The 17,619-nt window shown below is 44.7% G+C and overlaps 1 protein-coding gene across 1 annotated transcript in view; it reads right to left on the bottom strand.

The window, feature by feature from the left end:
* Nucleotides 1-13,769, bottom strand: part of Pld1 (phospholipase D1) — a 223,088-nt gene extending 209,319 nt beyond the window's left edge. The window contains exon 1 of the mRNA XM_037207272.1: nucleotides 13,658-13,769. The gene's annotated coding sequence lies outside the window, so the exon portion shown is untranslated. The remainder of the gene's footprint in view (nucleotides 1-13,657) is intronic.
* Nucleotides 13,770-17,619: the final 3,850 nt, after the last annotated feature.

Below are 17,619 nucleotides of genomic sequence, written 5' to 3'. Positions count from 1 at the left end.
ACAGAGGTAGACGGGCCCGGCGGCGGCGGCGGCCTACAGGGACATTCAGGCCCGGCGGTGGCCTGCAGAGGTAGACGGGCCCGGCAGAGGAGACAAGCAGAGGTAGGAAGGCACGCGGCGGCAGCCGGCAGAGACAAACAGGCCCAACGGCGGACCGCAGAGGTAGACAGGCCTGGAGACGGAGACAAGCAGACACAGCTTGGAGCAGGGACGCCTCTAACCCCAAAATCCGGTGAAGAAGCTATCTCCGTGAGACGGAACCAGAACGAATCTGAACATTCCGTCTGAGGACAACCCAGGGCCCAGTTGCTGATCCTGCGAAACCCAACAACTTGGAGGTGTTGGTGAGACTACCCCGCTCAGCTGAAACCTATCTGGGAGAGGATTCAGATGCCTACAGTTTAAAGTCTGAAGAAATAAGATCAGCTGAGGAGTTGACGAATGAACAAAACGTGACCTGGGAACACAGAAGAAGGCGCTGCCCAGCCACCAAACCAGATCACCAGAATCATAAGTATATACTTCACCGACTGAGATCAGCTGCCCCTAAAGAAATAGCCCAATAGCATCAATTTAACCAAGAACTCCTACTAAACCAAGACTAAAAATTAGAACAAGAGAGGCACTCTCAGACACAGACACCACCTGCACCGCACAGAGGAAGAGATGAGTAGACGCCAGTGCAAAAATACAGGCAACAACATAAAGACCTATATGGCAACATCAGAACCTAGTGATTCTACACCTGCAAGACCTGAACATACCAAGACAGAGGAAACAGAAGAAATCAACCCTAAAAATGACTTTAAGAAGATGATAGAGGCCCTTAAAGAAGAAATAAAACATTCCCTCAAAGAGGAAATAAAAACTTTCCTTAGAGAGGAAATGAAAAACTCCATTAAAGAGGAAATAAAAAAAACTCCCTTAAAGAAATGGAAGAAAAAACGCACAAAAAATAGGAAGAAATCAAAGAAAGCCAAGAAAAAGCAATTAAACAGATGAAAGAAACATTCCAAGATCTGAAAAATGAATTTGAGACAATAAAGAAAACACATGCTGAGGGAATGCTGGAAATAGAAATCCTGACTAAACGAACAGGAACTACAGAAACAAGCATAACCAACCGATTGCAAGAGATGGAACAGAGAATCTCTGACACTGAAGACACAACAGAGAAAATAGATTCGTCAGTCAAAGAAAACACTAAAGACAAAAAAGTCGTAACACAAAACGTCCAGGAAATTTGGGACACCATGAAAAGACCAAACCTAAGAATAATAGGGATAGAAGAAGGAGAAGAATACCAACTCAAAGGCACAGAAAATATATTCAACAAAATCATAGAAGAAAACTTTCCTAACCTAAAGAAAGAAATACCTATGAAGATACAAGAAGCTTACAGAACACCGGATAGGCTGGATCCAAAAAAAAAGTCCCCTCGCCACATAATAATCAAAACACTAAACACACAGAACAAAGAAAAAATATTAAGAGCCACAAAGGAAAAAGACCAAGTAACATATAAAGGCAAACCCATCAGAATAACAGCAGACTACTCAATAGAGACTATGAAAGCTAGAAGATCATGGAAAAATCTCATGAAGACACTAAGAGACCACGGATGCCAACCCAGACCCTTATACCCAGCAAAACTCTCAATCACCATAGGCAGAGTAAACAAAATATTCCAGGATAAAACCAGATTTAATCAATACCTGTCCACAAACCCAGCCCTACAGAAAGCACTAGAAGGGAAAATCCAACCCAAAGAAGCTAAACACATCCATGAAAAATCAAGCAATAGATAATCCCACACCAACATACACCACAGAAGGACAACACAACACAACCACAAAAATTAACAGGAATTAACAATCACTGGTCATTAATATCCATCAATATCAATGGTCTCAACTCACCTATAAAAAGACACAGGCTAACAGAATGGATAAGAAAACAGGACCCATTCATCTGCTGCATACAAGAAACACACCTTAACTTCAAAGACAGACACTACCTCCAAGTAAAGGGCTGGGAAAAGGCTTTCCAAGCAAATGGACCTAAGAAACAAGCTGGTGTAGCTATCCTAATATCTAATAAAATAGACTTCAAACTAAAATCAATCAAAAGAGATCAGGATGGACATTATATATTTATCACGGGAAAAATCCACCAAGATGAAGTCTCGATTCTAAACATTTATGCTCCAAATACAAAAGCACCCACATTCATAAAAGAAACACTACTAAAGTTTAAAACGCACATCAAACCCCACACATTAGTAGTGGGAGATTTTAACACACCATTCTCACCAAAAGACAGATCTACCAGACTGAAACTTAACAAAGAAATAAAGGACCTAACAGATGTTATGACTCAAATGGACCTAATAGATATCTACAGAACATTCCATCCTAACACAAAAGAATATACCTTCTTCTCAGCACCCTATGGAACCTTCTCAAAAACTGACCACATGCTTGGACACAAAACAAATCTCAACAGATACAAAAAAATTGTAATAACCTCCTGTATCTTATCAGACCACCACGCCTTAAAGTTAGACCTCAACAACAAAAATTATAGAAAACCCACAAACTCATGGAAACTGAATAATGCCCACCTGAAACATCAATGGGTCAAGGAACAAATAAAGAAAGAAATTAAAGAGTTCCTAGAATTCAATGAAAATGAAAGTATAACATACCCAAACTTATGGGACACTATGAAAGCAGTGCTAAGAGGAAAATTCATAGCTCTAAATGCACACATAAAGAAGATGGAGCAATCCCATACCAATGAATTAACAGCACAACTGAAAGCTCTAGAACAAAAAGAAACAAACTCACCCAGGAGAAATAGACTCCAGGAAATAATCAAATTGAGGGCTGAAATCAACGAAATAGAAAACAAGAGAACAATACAAAAAAAATCAATGAAACAAAGAGTTGGTTCTTTGAAAAAAATCAACAAGATAGACAAACCCCTAGCCAAATTAACCAAAGGCAAAGAGAGAGCACCCAAATTCACAAAATCAGAAATGGAAAGGGAGACATAACAAGAGACAATGAGGAAATCCAGAGAATCATCAGATCATACTTCAAAAACCTGTACTCCACAAAAATGGAAAACCAGGAAGAAATGGACAATTTTCTGGATAAATACCACATACCAAAATTAAATCAAGACCAGATAAACCATTAAATAGACCAATAACCCCTAAAGAAATAGAAACAGTTATCAAAAGTCTCCCAACCAAAAAAAGCCCAGGACCAGATGGTTTCAGTGCAGAATTCTACCAGACTTTCAAAGAAGAACTAATACCAATACTTTTCAAAGTGTTCCACACAATAGAAACAGAAGGAACACTACCAAACTCTTTTTATGAGGCTACAATTACCCTGATACCCAAACCACACAAAGATGCAACAAAGAAAGAGAACTACAGACTAATCTCCCTCATGAACATTGATGCAAAAATACTCAACAAAATATTGGCAAACCGAATCCAAGAATACATCAAAACAATCATCCATCACGACCAAGTAGGATTCATCCCAGGGATGCAAGGATGGTTCAACATACGAAAATCAGTCAATGTAATACACCATATAAACAAACTGAAAGAAAAAAAAAACCACATGATCATCTCCTTAGATGCTGAAAAAGCCTTTGACAAAATCCAACACCCCTTCATGATAAAGGTCTTAGAAACATCAGGAATACAAGGAACATTTCTAAACATAATAAAAGCAATTTATAGCAAGCCAACAGCAAACATCAAATTAAATGGAGAGAAACTCAAAGCGATACCACTAAATTCAGGAACAAGACAAGGCTGTCTACTCTCCCCATATTTATTCAATATAGTACTAGAAGTTCTAGCTAGAGCAATAAGACAACAAAAGGAGATCAAAGGGATACAAATTGGCAAGGAAGAAGTCAAACTTTCACTATTTGCAGATGATATGATAGTATACATAAGTGACCGCAAAAACTCAACCAGGGAACTCCTACAGCTGATAAACTCCTTCAGTAAAGTGGCAGGATACAAGATCAACTCAAAAAAATCAGTAGCCCTCCTATACACAAATGATAAAAAGGCTGAGAAAAAAGTCAGAGAAACATCACCCTTTACAATAGCCACAAATAATATAAAATACCTTGGGATAACACTAACTAAACAAGTGAAGGACCTTTTTGATAAGAACTTTAAATCTCTAAAGAAATAAATTGAAGAAGATATCAGAAAAAGGAAGGATCTCCCATGCTCATGGATGGGTAGGATTAACATAGTAAAAATGGCAATCTTACCAAAAGCAATCTACAGATTCAATACAATTCCCATCAAAATCCCAACACAATTCTTCACAGACTTGGAAAAAAAAATACTCAACTTCATATGGAAAAACAAAAGACCCAAGATAGCTAAAAGAATCCTATACGATAAAGCAACCCTTAGAGGCATCACCATCCCTGACCTCAAACTCTACTATAGAGCTATAGCAATAAAAACAGCTTGGTACTGGTATAAAAACTGACATACGGACCAATGGAATCAAATTGAAGACCCTGACATTAATCCATGCACATATGAACACCTGGTTTTTGACAAAGGAGCCAAAACTATACAATGGAAAAAAGAAAGTATCTTCAACAAATGGTGCTGGCATAACTGGATATCAATATGTAAAAGACTACAAATAGATCCATATCTGTCACCATGCACAAAACTCAAGTCCAAGTGGATCAAAGACCTAAACATAAATCCAGTTACACTAAACTTAATAGAAAAGAAAGTAGGAAGCACTCTTGAACAACATTGGCACCGGAGACCATTTCCTAAATAAAACACCAACAGCACAGACCCTGAGCACAACAATTAATAAATGGGACCTCTCGAAACTGAGAAGCTTTTGCAGGGCAAAAGACACAGTCAATAAGACAAAAAAAACAGTTAACAGAATGGGAAAAGATCTTCACCAACCCCACATCTGACAGAGGATTGATCTCCACAATATATAAAGAACTCAAGAAACTAGACATCAAAGTACTGAACAGTCCAATTAAAAACTGGGCTAAAGAGCTAAACAGAGAATTCACAAAACAAGAACTACAAATGGCTGAAAGACATTTAAAGAAATGCTCAACATCCTTAATCATCAGAGAAATGCAAATCAAAACGACTCTGAGATACCACCTTACACCTGTCAGAATGGCTAAGATCAAAAACACCAATGACAGTCAATGTTGGAGAGGATGTGGAGCAAAGGGAACACTCCTCCACTGTTGGTGGGAATGTAAACTTGTACAACCACTGTGGAAATCAGTATGGCAGTTTCTCAGAAAATTAGGAATCGAACTACCTCAAGACCCAGCCATCCCACTCTTGGGCATATACCCAAGGAATGCTGATTCATACCACAAAGATACATGCTCAGCTATGTTCATAGCAGCACTATTTGTAATAGCCAGAACCTGGAAACAACCTAGATGCCCATCAACAGAAGAATGGATGGAAAAAATGTGGTACATATACTCAATGGAGTACTACTCAGCAGAGAAAAACAATGAAAGCATGAAATTTGCAGGCAAATGGATGGAACTAGAAAAAAATCATCCTGAGTGAGGTAACCCAAACCCAGAAAGACAGTCATAGTATGTACTCACTCATAAGTGGATTCTAGATAGAAAATAAAGAACAATCAGACCACAACCCATAGAACCATAGAGGCTATATATATATAGCATGGAGGTCCCTAGGACGACTGTGGCTTATAATAAATTTCAGTTTTACTCAATTATTGAAAAAAATAGCCAAATGAATGGAAACACATGAACTATGAACCAAAGGCTGAGGGGCCCCCAGCTGGATCAGGCCCTCTGAATAGGTGAGACAGTTGAATGGCTTGATCAGTTTGGGAGGCAACTAGGCAATGGGACTGAGTCCTGTGCTCATTGCATGAGTTGGTTGTTTGAAACCTGGAGCTTATGCAGGGACACTTGGCTCAGACTGGGAGAAAGGGACTGGACCTGCCTGGACTGAGTCTATCAGGTTAATCGCAGTCCTCAGGGGAGGATTTGCCCTGGAGGAGGTGGGAATGGGGGGGTAGGCTGGGGGTAAGGGGAGGGGTGGGAGGGGGGAGAATAGGGGAACCCGTGGCTGATATGTAGAACTGAATGGTATTGTATAATAAAAGAAAAAAAAAGAAAAAGAAATGGTGATAATGATGAAATTACACACACACACACACACACACACACACACACACACACACACACACACAGTATATAATTGAGGTATAAAGGTCTGTGCCTACAATCCCAGCCCTTGGGAAGTGGAGCCAAGAGAATCACAAATTCAAGGTCAGCCTCAGCTGATACAGAGAGTTAGTTCAAGGTGAGTCTCCGCTATCTGAGACCCTGTCACAACAACAAAACCAGAACAGAGTAGTAAAGGGCACCGTGAGGGACATGTAAACAAAACACCAACGTGACACTCTAATTTGCCTACATGCCCGTGGGTCTCCAGTGATTGGCCACTTCCCTTCACCACTAACTGACCGCTTCATTCAGCACCCAAGGCTAGTGAACTGCTGTATATGTAGAAAACGCCATCTGTGGCCTCCAGGACTGTGCCTTCTCCCAGAATACAGACAGCAATCAATGCAGATGAAGGGATTCCAACACCATCACGCCATCCGAAAACCCGCCTGGACAACGGTGGCATAAAGGAGAGGGACGTGTGGACACGGTTCCACCGTGGCTTTTGTTGGTTAACTAACATGCTGGTTAGCTTGTTGCTATTGTCTCATAGTTATCTGGAAAGAGGAACCACAATTGAGAAAATGCCTCCCTCAGATAGGCCGGTGGGGCATGTTTAATTAATGGTGGACGTGAGGGCCCAGCCCACTGCGGGCAGTGGTCCTGGGTCATATAAGAAATCAGGCAATAGTGGATCTGGAGCCTGAACTGGCATCTCCTGTGACCAGGCAAGACTTCTGGTGGAGGGAGTGGGACACCAGCCCAGCCACATAACCTTCCACCTACAGTCTGCCCTGCCTACAGGATGTGCTGGGGTGAGGGTGGCCTAGAGATTGAGGGAGTGGCCAACCAAGGACCAGTCTAGCCTAAAGCCCATGCCAGGAGAGAAAGCCCACCTCTGACACTGCCTGGAATGCCAGGACCCATGGGCTGGATGACCCAGGGACCTAGAATAGAACCAAACATAACTGGAGGAAAAACAAAATGTCAATGTAATGATCCCTAATGATATTCTGCTGTACTCATAGATGGGTGCCTAACCCAATTGTCATCAGAGAGGCTTCATCCAGCAACTGATGGAAACAGATGCAGACCCACAGCCAAACATTAGGCAGAAGTCAGGGAGTCCTGCAGAAGAGGGGGAGGAAGAATTATAGGAGCCAGCGGGGTCAAGGACATCACAAGAAAAATCCACAGACTCTACTAATCTGGGCTCACAGGGGCTCACAGAGACGGAACCGACAACCAGGGAGCCTTCATGGGGCTGACCTAGGTCCTCTACATGTGTGTGACAGTTGTGCAGCCTGGTCTTCTTGTGGGACGCCTAACAGTGGGCACATTACTAGATTTTGGGACCCTGCTCCTCATACTGGATCACCTTGACCAACCTTAATACATGGGGGGAGGGGGTGCTTAGTCTTCCTGCAACTTGGTATGCCATGTTTGTTGATATCCATGAGAGACCTGCCCTTTCCTGAACAGAAATGAAGCAGTGGATTGGGGAGTAGGGACAGAAGGCGGCTGGGGAGAAAGGAGAGAAGAGAAACTGCAGCTGGGATGTAAAATCAATACATTTAAAATAAGAAAAAGGAGGAGGAGGAGGAGGAGAAAGAAGTAAGCAGACTGAGCAAGTCCGTAAGCAGCATGGCTCTGTGGCCTCTGCTTCAGTTCCTGCATCCAGGTTCTTGTCTTGAGTTCTTGCCCTGACTTCTTCAGTAATACTATAAAGTATAAGCCCTCTCCTGCCCAAGTTGCTTTTGGTGGTGGTGTTTATCACAGAAAGCAAACTAGGATCAGTAGCAACAGTTTAAACATTAAGATCACTTGAAGACAGTCAATGCCTTTGATTTTCCCCAAGCCTGGCCCTTCCTGGGCGTCCCCATGCTTTGCCCAGAGACCTGTCAAAGGTTCTGTCACACTGCCTGCACGCCACACTGTGCACCCATAGCTGATTTCTCCTTCCTGTGCTGGTGCTCAGCCTCCCTTTTCTAAAGGTGCTGTCTGCAGAAGCTCACTTTGAAAAGAGTCACTGTTTAATATAAACATTTTCTGTTTTCAATATATAGTTTGTGCTGGGTGGTGGTGGCACACGCCTTTAATCCCAGCACTTGGGAGGCAGAAACAGGTGCATCTCTGTGAGTTCAAGACCAGCCTGGTCTACAGAGTGAGTTACAGGACAGCCAGGACTGTTACACAGAGAAACTCTGTCTTGAAAAACCAAATATATATACATGCACAGTTTGTAAGTTTTAGCCGCAGGACTAACTCTCACTCACCTCCGAAGAACTAAAGAAGGCTATTTTCACTCCCTGCTGCTCTTGGTTGATTTTCCTCTGTGCGTCAGAGGCTTTCAAAAGTTTCCAACTCCAGATCCCAAATGCTCAAAAATAATTAAGTACAAAATAAGAAGTTCCCCTCATGCAGAAGACAGCCCAGTGTCACCAACCATGCAGCATCTGGGGAAGGAGACTGGAAATCTGGGGCAACACCTCCATGGCCCAGAATCAGTGCAAGAGTCCACTCTGGCCTCTTGATACAACCTGGGCCCTTACTTAGCAAATGGGCTCCAGTGTGGTCATAACAGTTATTGAAACACTGGAGTGTGTTAGGCGTGCAGCTCAGTTGGCAGAATGCATTTTTAGCGTGCTTAAAGCCCAGAGTTCAGTTCTCAATATTGCATAATATCATGATATGGTGAGGAAGGCTTGTAATCCTAGCACTTGGAGGTGGAAACAGGAGGACCAGAAGTCATCAGGAACTACAAAGCTCAAAACTCACAGCTATCAAGTTCAAAGCCAGCCTGGCCTATATGATAGATAGATAGATAGATAGATAGATAGATAGATAGATAGATAGATAGATAGATAGATAGATAGATAGATAGATAGATGAGATGAGATAATTTAATTACTCCTCACAGCCAGGGGTTAGAGCAACCTGGTCCAGTAGTAGACACAGCCTCCCACCAGCAACATGACCACACTCCATTGTGCCTCCCTTTTCAAAAATAAAGGAGTTGAACTGATTGTGCAAGCTGCATGATGCCTGCAGTTTTGACATGTTATTAATGCCTAAGAACGAGGACAAAATGAGACAAAACCTAGCAAGGTGGCTTGTTGGGGAGGTAGACTCCAGGACTAAATCTCTTAGGGCGACAGCAATACAAAAGCTCTAGGGTGAGGGGCCTGGGCTGGAGCCCAGCTCTCCTCACGCTTACTGTGACCGCTGCTGCCTCTAACTGCCTTAGCTATGTAAAGGAGATGTCTTCAGTGTGTCCAAAACCAAGGGGACACCATCTAAGTGTTGCTTAAATTATCAATTTATCTTATTTTATCATTTTAATGTTTATTCAATAAATCTAAAACTTGATAAAGTTTCACAACAGGAAAAAAAACTGTGATCCTGTGGAACAGTTACATGACATGTGCTGCTGTCAAATAACCCACACCGAAACATCTGGGGTCCAGATTTGACACTGCACTGTGAGTTCAGGGAAAACACGGCATTATAATGCATTCCCACTGAACCATATGACGCAATCCGTGTGATTCCCTTTCTAATCAGAAACGTCCCAGGCTTACCGGAAGCTGAGGTTCTGTTCCTCATCTGAACCCTGAAACATCTTTTAACCACACCTTAGCAAATACATTTCCTTTGTGACATTGAGATTTAAAGGAGTGTAAACACAAAGCTGGCCTTCCGTAGGACTGCTTTTCTCCTGCACACAATGACTCAGTGGAACCACAGGTTTAAAGACCCATGTCTCATGGCTGGGTCCTCTGACACTATCTTTAGCATATGGCTGGGGAGGATGGGAAATTGCTAAATCCAGTGACTTGCTTCATCAGAAAGGTCTTTGGTACTAAAAATGTGTCATTACCTGGGCTCACACTGTACTACTAAAGCGGACAAAGTGAGTGAGATTGTGTTGTTGTTACATATCCAGAGGAGGAAGTACTAAGAATAACTCCCTTCCCTGTTCCTACCTCTAGAGAACTAGACTCACAAAGTGCTTCCACCGCAAACTCAAATTAGCTTACCACCTGACCCTCAAACAGACTTCCTCACCCCTGGAGGTAAGGTTTGCTAAGCACCATCTATCTGGCTATGGCTTTTATCACTCCTCTTTAAAAGTGAATGTCGCTGTAGCTCAGTTGACACGTACAACACAAAACAGGTATGGTGGTGTATGTGTGTGACCCCAGTACTCGGGGTGGACAGGTATGGTGGTACATGCCTGTGATCCCAGCACTCGGGGTGGACAGGTATGGTGGTGCATGCCTGTGACCCCAGCACTAAGAGTAGAGGCAGGGAGGTTCAGAGGCACAAGTCATCTGCAACCCAGCAAGTTCAGCGAGGCCAGCCTGAGCCACATGAAAAGAAAAGTGGATTTCTTGAGCTAGGAATGATGGTGCAGACCTATAATTCTGGCATTTGGGAGGCAGAGGCAAAGGCAGAAAGAGGAGTAACTCATAGTCATCTTCACCTACATAGTGAGTTCCAGGGTCATACAAGAAACCCTATCTCCAAAACAGGTTTTCTTCAAGTGCATTTAAAGAAAGCTGTGAAAAAAGAATCCGACCTCACTCAGTGAGAAAACTGAACCTTGCAATGTAATCATGATTACTAAGTGTTATTAATCCCTGCAAGGAAGCCGAGACGTGCTTGGGGATGAAGGGGATGAGCACCGGGACAGACACATTGAGTGCAAACAAACACATATTTTTAAATTGTTAAGATGCAAAGTCATGCGTGTACTTTGACAAAGTAAAAGTAAAATGTAAAGATTTTTAAAAAACCTGAAGAAGCGGGACTGGAGTGCTGGCTCAGCAGTTAAGAGTACACAGCCCTTGCAAAGGACCTGAGTTCAGTTCATAGAACCCAGCTTGGGCAACACCCTCTTCTGGCCTTCCTAGGCACTAGCACTCAGGCATACACCCACCCACACCAGGACAAACATATTCACATAATTAAATGTGAATAATTAAATAAATTAAAAATAAAGTAAATCATGATCTTGACCTCCCTTGTTTATATAATCCCTCTTCCCTCTCTTCGACTGGACTCCCAGAGCTTGGCCTGGTAGCTTGGTTGTGGATCTCTGCATCTGCTTCCATCAGTTACTGGATGAAGGTTCTATCATGACAGTTAGGGTGTTCACCAATCTGATTACCAGGATAGGCCAGCTCAGGCACCCTCTCCACTATTGCTAGTAGTCTAAATCTACAGAGACAACTGAAGCAAACTCAAAGGAACTCATAAACTTTAGACCAACAGCTGTGGAACCTGCCTGGGACCGGACTAGGCCCTCTGCATACAGGAGACATTTGTGTGGCTTGGTCTGTTTGAGGGGCCGGCCCCTGGCAATGGGATCAGGATCTATCCCTGGTGCATGAGCTGGCTTTCTGGATCCCATTACCTGTGGCTGGACACCTTGCACAGCCTTGATGCAGCGGGGAGGGGCTGGGTCCTGCCTCAACTGAATGTACCAGGCTTAGCTGTCCCTTCATGGGAGGACTTACCCTGTTGGAGGAAGGGGTGGGGCGGGGGAGGCAGGAGTGGGGAGAGCAGGAGGAGGGATGAGAGGGGGGGTCTGTGGTTGGTATGTAAAATGAAAAAAAAACATTTTTAATGTAAAATAAAATAAGAGAAAAAAATAAAAACAGGAAAACAAAGTAAATCTTTAAAATATGTTGAAGCTAAAGGTTGATGGATTTTGTTGCTGTGATGTGTCTATTTTACAGGGTTACATAAGACCACTTATAATTTTAGGTTAAGAAATACATACTAACTAAACTTCTGATGAGCAGGATTCCGAACTAACTATATACTACTCATGTAGGTATCAGTAAATCAATAAACCTAAGTGAGCCTGTAGCGAACTTGACACCAGTGTGTGTAAACACTGATGCCAGAAACAAACCAGCAAGGATACCACCTCAAAACCTTCACCATTCACTTTTTATTTGGAAAGCTAATTGTACTGGCTCATAAAAATTCAGATACTAGCTTACATAATAGTTGAAAAGGTCCCACACACCATTTAAAGGCTGCTTGCAAATTCAAGCTAAATGATTGAGTAAAAATTCACTTGTGTGTCACAAAGCATTGACTATGGAAAGAAATTCTTGCATAAATAGTCATAGAGAATAGCTCAAACTAGATTCCCTGCTCCTTTTCAGGCTTCCCTACCAGCGCCACTAACATACCTTGCTTGATGTTCCTGGGCAACTAGTCTCCAGGGGCCCTGGGAAGGTCATAAGGAGTTGGCCAAGCCGAACCGGGTGGGCCTGGCTAATGGACAGATCTGTTCATTCCATTAACAGACCTAGAACTGGTCAAATGCAGGAGCTCCTCGGGTCCTTAAGACTGTACTGGTATTTCGAGCTTCATAAAGGAAGAAAGCAGTGATCTGAGATGGGCAGGGTGTGTGTGTGTGTGTGTGTGTGTGTGTGTGTGTGTGTGTGTGTGTGTGTGTGTGTGTACCAACATAGGCATGGCAGGTAGCCCCAGGGTACTGGGGAAGGGCCTGGCAAAATCTTAAAAGGTCCTGACCTGTAATCCCAGCACTTGAGAGGTGGAGGTAGGCGGACCAGGAGTCTCATCCTCTGCTACATAGCCTTTAAGGACAGCCTGGGCTACAGAGACTGTGCTCATCCTCTGCTACATAGCCTTTAAGGGCATCCTGGGCTACAGAGACTGTTTCAAACAGTCCCGTGACTTGGAGGACCTCACTCCCTGACCGGAAAACTCAGTCTGAAATATCTTGGGTCAGAGCTAAAATAACAACCCTCTAACCCAGGCCCTGCTCTTTGCTGCTACCCTTGTCGCTCCTCCACGTCAACACCGCACATCTTTGGCCCCAGGCAGCAGCTGTGTGGCTAAGTGCCGGGGACTGCGCTTCAGCTGGACTCTAAGCCGCTGGAATGCAGCACTTCCTGGTTGGCCCGGGATGTTGGTGCCATCGCCATCCCTGTCAGCCCACAGCGCTAACAAGCTCGGGGAGTGCGAGACGATCTAGTTACGGGGAGCGTACAGGTCCACTGCACCCTGGCTGGAGGATGTGGGGTGGGGTGCATCCTGCAGAGTTCGCCCGGGGTCTGCAGGAACTTGAGGGTGCAGTGGGTCTAGGGCACCAGCAGATGACCCGACTCTGCACTCCGGGCAGCCGTCCTCGCCTGCGGCCACAGTGTGCACCGCTCTCGCCAGCGCAGACATTGCAGGAATTAAGACTGGGGAGGTGGGGGGGTGTAGATGGGAGGAGGAACCTCCAGGGACACGGCTGCTGAGATCAACTCCAAGAGGGCCAGGAGAGGCGGGACGAAGCGCCAGGGCCGGGACACCCTGCGTGCTCGGAAGCCCCGCATGCCTGGCCTTGGCGGGCGGCTCCTACCTGCGGGCCTGGAGCGCGGGCACACACGCTGCGGCGGCGGCGGCGGCGGAGGCTTCGGGTCCCGCGCAGCTGGCACAGCTGGGGCGGCTGGAGGAGGGGGAGGCGCGGGGACTGGCCGCCCGGAACTCGCCAGCCCGTCTGCTGGGTGGGGCGGGGCGGCGCCGGCCAGCCGTGGTGACAGAGCCTCCGCCGCCGCCGGCCTTCCCACTGCCTCGGTTCTTACACTTTCTTCTCCCCAAGTTTCCTAATCCAGCCGCAGTTATCCGCGGGGCGCACGCTAGCGTCGTTCTTACCAAGTTCATTTCCCTAATCTCTGAGTCCAGTCCTTGTCTATGACATCTAGTCGCCAAGGCTGGCCGCAAGTTACAAGCCAACAGCTAGCCAACGGGTGAAATATTCCTAGCCTGAAGGGGCAAACTTAACACGGGGCTTCATGGAGGTCAACTGTGTGTGGCCTTCCTGCTAATCCGACCTTAGGTGCTGTCGCCTGTTTACAAGTAAGGAAGAGGAGTCTGGAGAGAGTGGAGAAACCAGCCTGTCCGCCCAGCTAGGATTGCAGAAGATAGAAATCTCCCCTCCAGTCCCCTCTTTCCTCCTTGCCCACCCTCGCTGAGCGTGTGTGTGTGTGTGTGTGTGTGTGTGTGTGTGTGTGTGTGTGTGTGTGTGTGTGCTCAGTTAGGTTGGGTGGTTTTGTTTGTTGTTTTTAGATAGGTCTCTGCTACACACCTGGTTGGCTATAAAGACCAGGTGGAGCTCACACACCGCCCAAACCCCACACCCACACTTCTCCGTCCCACTTGACATGAGTACTGGGTCTAATTCAGAAATCTTAGAGGGAAAAACAAAAATAAAATGGGAGGAAAACATGAGAAATTCCCATTATACCTATGGAACTGTCCAAATAGCGATTCTGCTATTTGGCCCACTTAAGATAGTCGTCATCAAAGCCAGTGGCCATGTGGTTTGAATAGAAACCCTTTTGGAATACAATTTTGAATACAGGTCGGTTCCAAGTTGGTTGCACAACACAGCATCCCGTCATGCCCAGAGATGCAACAGTTCCCTGCACATCAAACTACAAACGCCATCGGCCTTTTGAAACTGTTTATTGACTATTACACAGGGAGACGGACCCAGTTACATAATGTCTTACTATGTCCATGGCAGCACACGAAATGAAAAATATAATCTTTCAGTCCAGGCAGAGGGGTGGTGAAATTACAGTGTGGGGCTCAGTTTTCCTGTAACCTGCAGCTTCCCCGCCCTCGAGAACTGCGTTCTTTTGAGCACATCCCTCCTAATGATGATCCAAGATCATGCAGCCATCCCCCTCTCCTTGTTGACATAAATAATTGATGTCTTTAGAATCCCATGATTCTGACAGATTTTTGCAATTATATGCACAGCCTTCTAAGCAAACAGGGCATTGCCTAAGAGGAGTTTTGCAAGATTATGACAAGCACGTAACTGGAAGGCCACACGAGCCTCCTCCTCCCTTTCTCTGGTTGGTTAGTGTCAGGGATGTGATAAGCATGGGCCTGTGCACCACGGCACTCTTTCAAGCTTGTCTTTAGATAATGTGAGGTGTTTGGTTGAAAGCATCAGGCTGTAAAATTACATCCTGATTTCTTAGAAGTCATCATGGAAACATTTGGCATTAACACAGAACAATAGCTCTTTCTGTTAACTGTAACTATAAATAAAACAAGTACTGTCCAGCCACCAGACTTCTGTCCCCTGAGGTGTCACCCAGCAGGGAGGTGAAGCTGTAGCGAACGTGAATTTTAGACGTACTAGAATGCCATAGGTCATTGCTACTGTCCTCAGAGATTGTGTGATGGTTACTTCTTCCCAGGGGTGTCGAGAAAGAAAGTGACTAAGAAGAGCCTGTACCCCAGCACTCAATTGAGCCAGCCTGGCCTGCAGAGTGAGACCTGTCTGGGTGGGGGAAACGCAGAAATTCTGACTCACATATTGTGACGTCCAGTCTTCATTGTCATCTGATTAGGTCTGCAATCACCATCCCGAAAGTCCTCTGGGGGTGTCTGTGAGGACATTCCAGGAGGTTTGACTGAAGAGGGATGTGGTGGCAGTATTCCAAGGCTGGGGTCCTGACTGAACACAGTAGGCATGTGACCTGGTCGCCAGCCTTCATCTCTCTGCTTCCTGATTTCAGGGCAATGTGACCAGCTGCCCACAGTGCCTTCCCTGCCGTGATGGACTGTAACCTCCCACCGTGAGCTGGAATGAACGCCTCCTCTTTTCAGCTGCTTCCAGGCAGGTGACAGCAACCAGAAAAGTAACTAATACATACACTCATCTCAAAGTTGGTGTTTTTAATCACACAAGTTTTTTTCTAAATCTCTTAAAACTTTCATCTTTTCTTCTGAGTATAAAAGTAATATATGCTTACTTCATAATGTTTGCATTTGTATTTTGCAAAAATACAAAGTTTTTGGATACTGTAGGAACAATTTTAATGAGAAAATTAATTTTTCAATGTACAAAAAGACAAGCTGAGCATATTATCTCAATTCATAGTATATAAAAAAATTAGCCGGGCGTTGGTGGCACACGCCTTTAATCCCAGCACTTGGGAGGCAGAGGCAGGCGGATCTCTGTGAGTTCAAGGCCAGCCTGAGCTACCAAGTGAGCTCCAGGAAAGGCGCAAAGCTACACAGAGAAACCCTGTCTCGAAAAACCAAAATAAATAAATAAATAAATAAATAAATAAATAAATAAACAAACTGTTTGGTAATGTAAATGTGGCTGGATGATTTACCTACAGTGTATTCTGGGATCACACTGTACAAAATAGACAGAGATGGAGGAGAATGGGAACTTTAGGACTTACCTCGGGCTATGAGCTCTGTCTTAGAGGGTTATTGCTGTGAATAGACACCATGACCGCAGTGACTCTTACAAAGGAAACCATTTAATTGGGGCTGGCTTACACTTCAGAGGTTTAGTTCACTGTTCTCATGATGGAAGCATGATAGCACACAGGCAGACATGGTGCTGGAGAAGGAGCCAAGAGTTCTACATCTGATTGGCAGGCAGCAGGAAGAGAGCAAGCCACTGGTCCGGGCTTGAGCTTCTAAAATCTCAAATCCCATCCCTAGTGGCACACTTCCTCTAACAAGGCCACAAGTCCTAATCTATTCAAGTAATGTCACTATGAGTGTAAGGATTCTGTCCTAAATTACATCATCAGCCTAAAAAGCGGGTGGGCCCTCTGTGCGCCCCTTCCTCTCTTTCCTTTCCGATCCTTCCTTCCGTGTGTGTGTGTGTGTGTGTGTGTGTGTGTGTGTGTGTGTGTCCCTCTCTCTCCCTCTCCCCCCCAATAAAGCTCTAAAAGGTAACCATGGCCTCTGATTCTTCCAATCAGCGCTCTCCTCCACCGGCATGGCCGCTGTGGGCGGCGACCAGCCACGAGCAGCATGCCATTTAACCAACAATGAGCCTATGGGGACATTTTCATTCAAACCACCACATTCCATTCCCTGGCCCCCATAGCCTTGTAGCCATATCATAATGCCAAATGCCTTTAGTCCAACTTCAAAAGTCCCCACAATTTACCATCATTTAAAAGTACTCAGTTCAAAGTCTCCGAGACTCATGCAGTCTCTTAGCTCTAACCCCTATAGAATCAAAATGAAAAAGCAGATTACACTTCCAACATACAATGGCACAGGATATACATTACCATTCCAAAAGGGAGGAAAGGCAGCATAGTGAGGAGATACTGGACTGAAACAAGACCAAAACTCCAACCTCTCCATCTCCAAGTTTGATGTCAAAACGCTCTTCAGATCTCCAACTCCTTTCAGCTTTGCTGACTACAACACACTTCTTTCTCTTGAACTGGTTCCACTCACTGTTAGCAGCTCTCCTTGGCAGGTATCCCACAACTGTGGCATTTCTAAAATCTTGGGGTCTCCAAGGTAATCCAGGCTTCAACT

The sequence above is a fragment of the Peromyscus leucopus genome, chromosome 6 (assembly GCF_004664715.2).
Source record: "Peromyscus leucopus breed LL Stock chromosome 6, UCI_PerLeu_2.1, whole genome shotgun sequence".
NCBI classification, from domain to species: Eukaryota; Metazoa; Chordata; class Mammalia; order Rodentia; family Cricetidae; genus Peromyscus; species Peromyscus leucopus.
The sequence above is the reverse complement of the archived record's forward strand: the minus strand, read 5'-3'. Positions and strand labels throughout refer to the sequence as shown.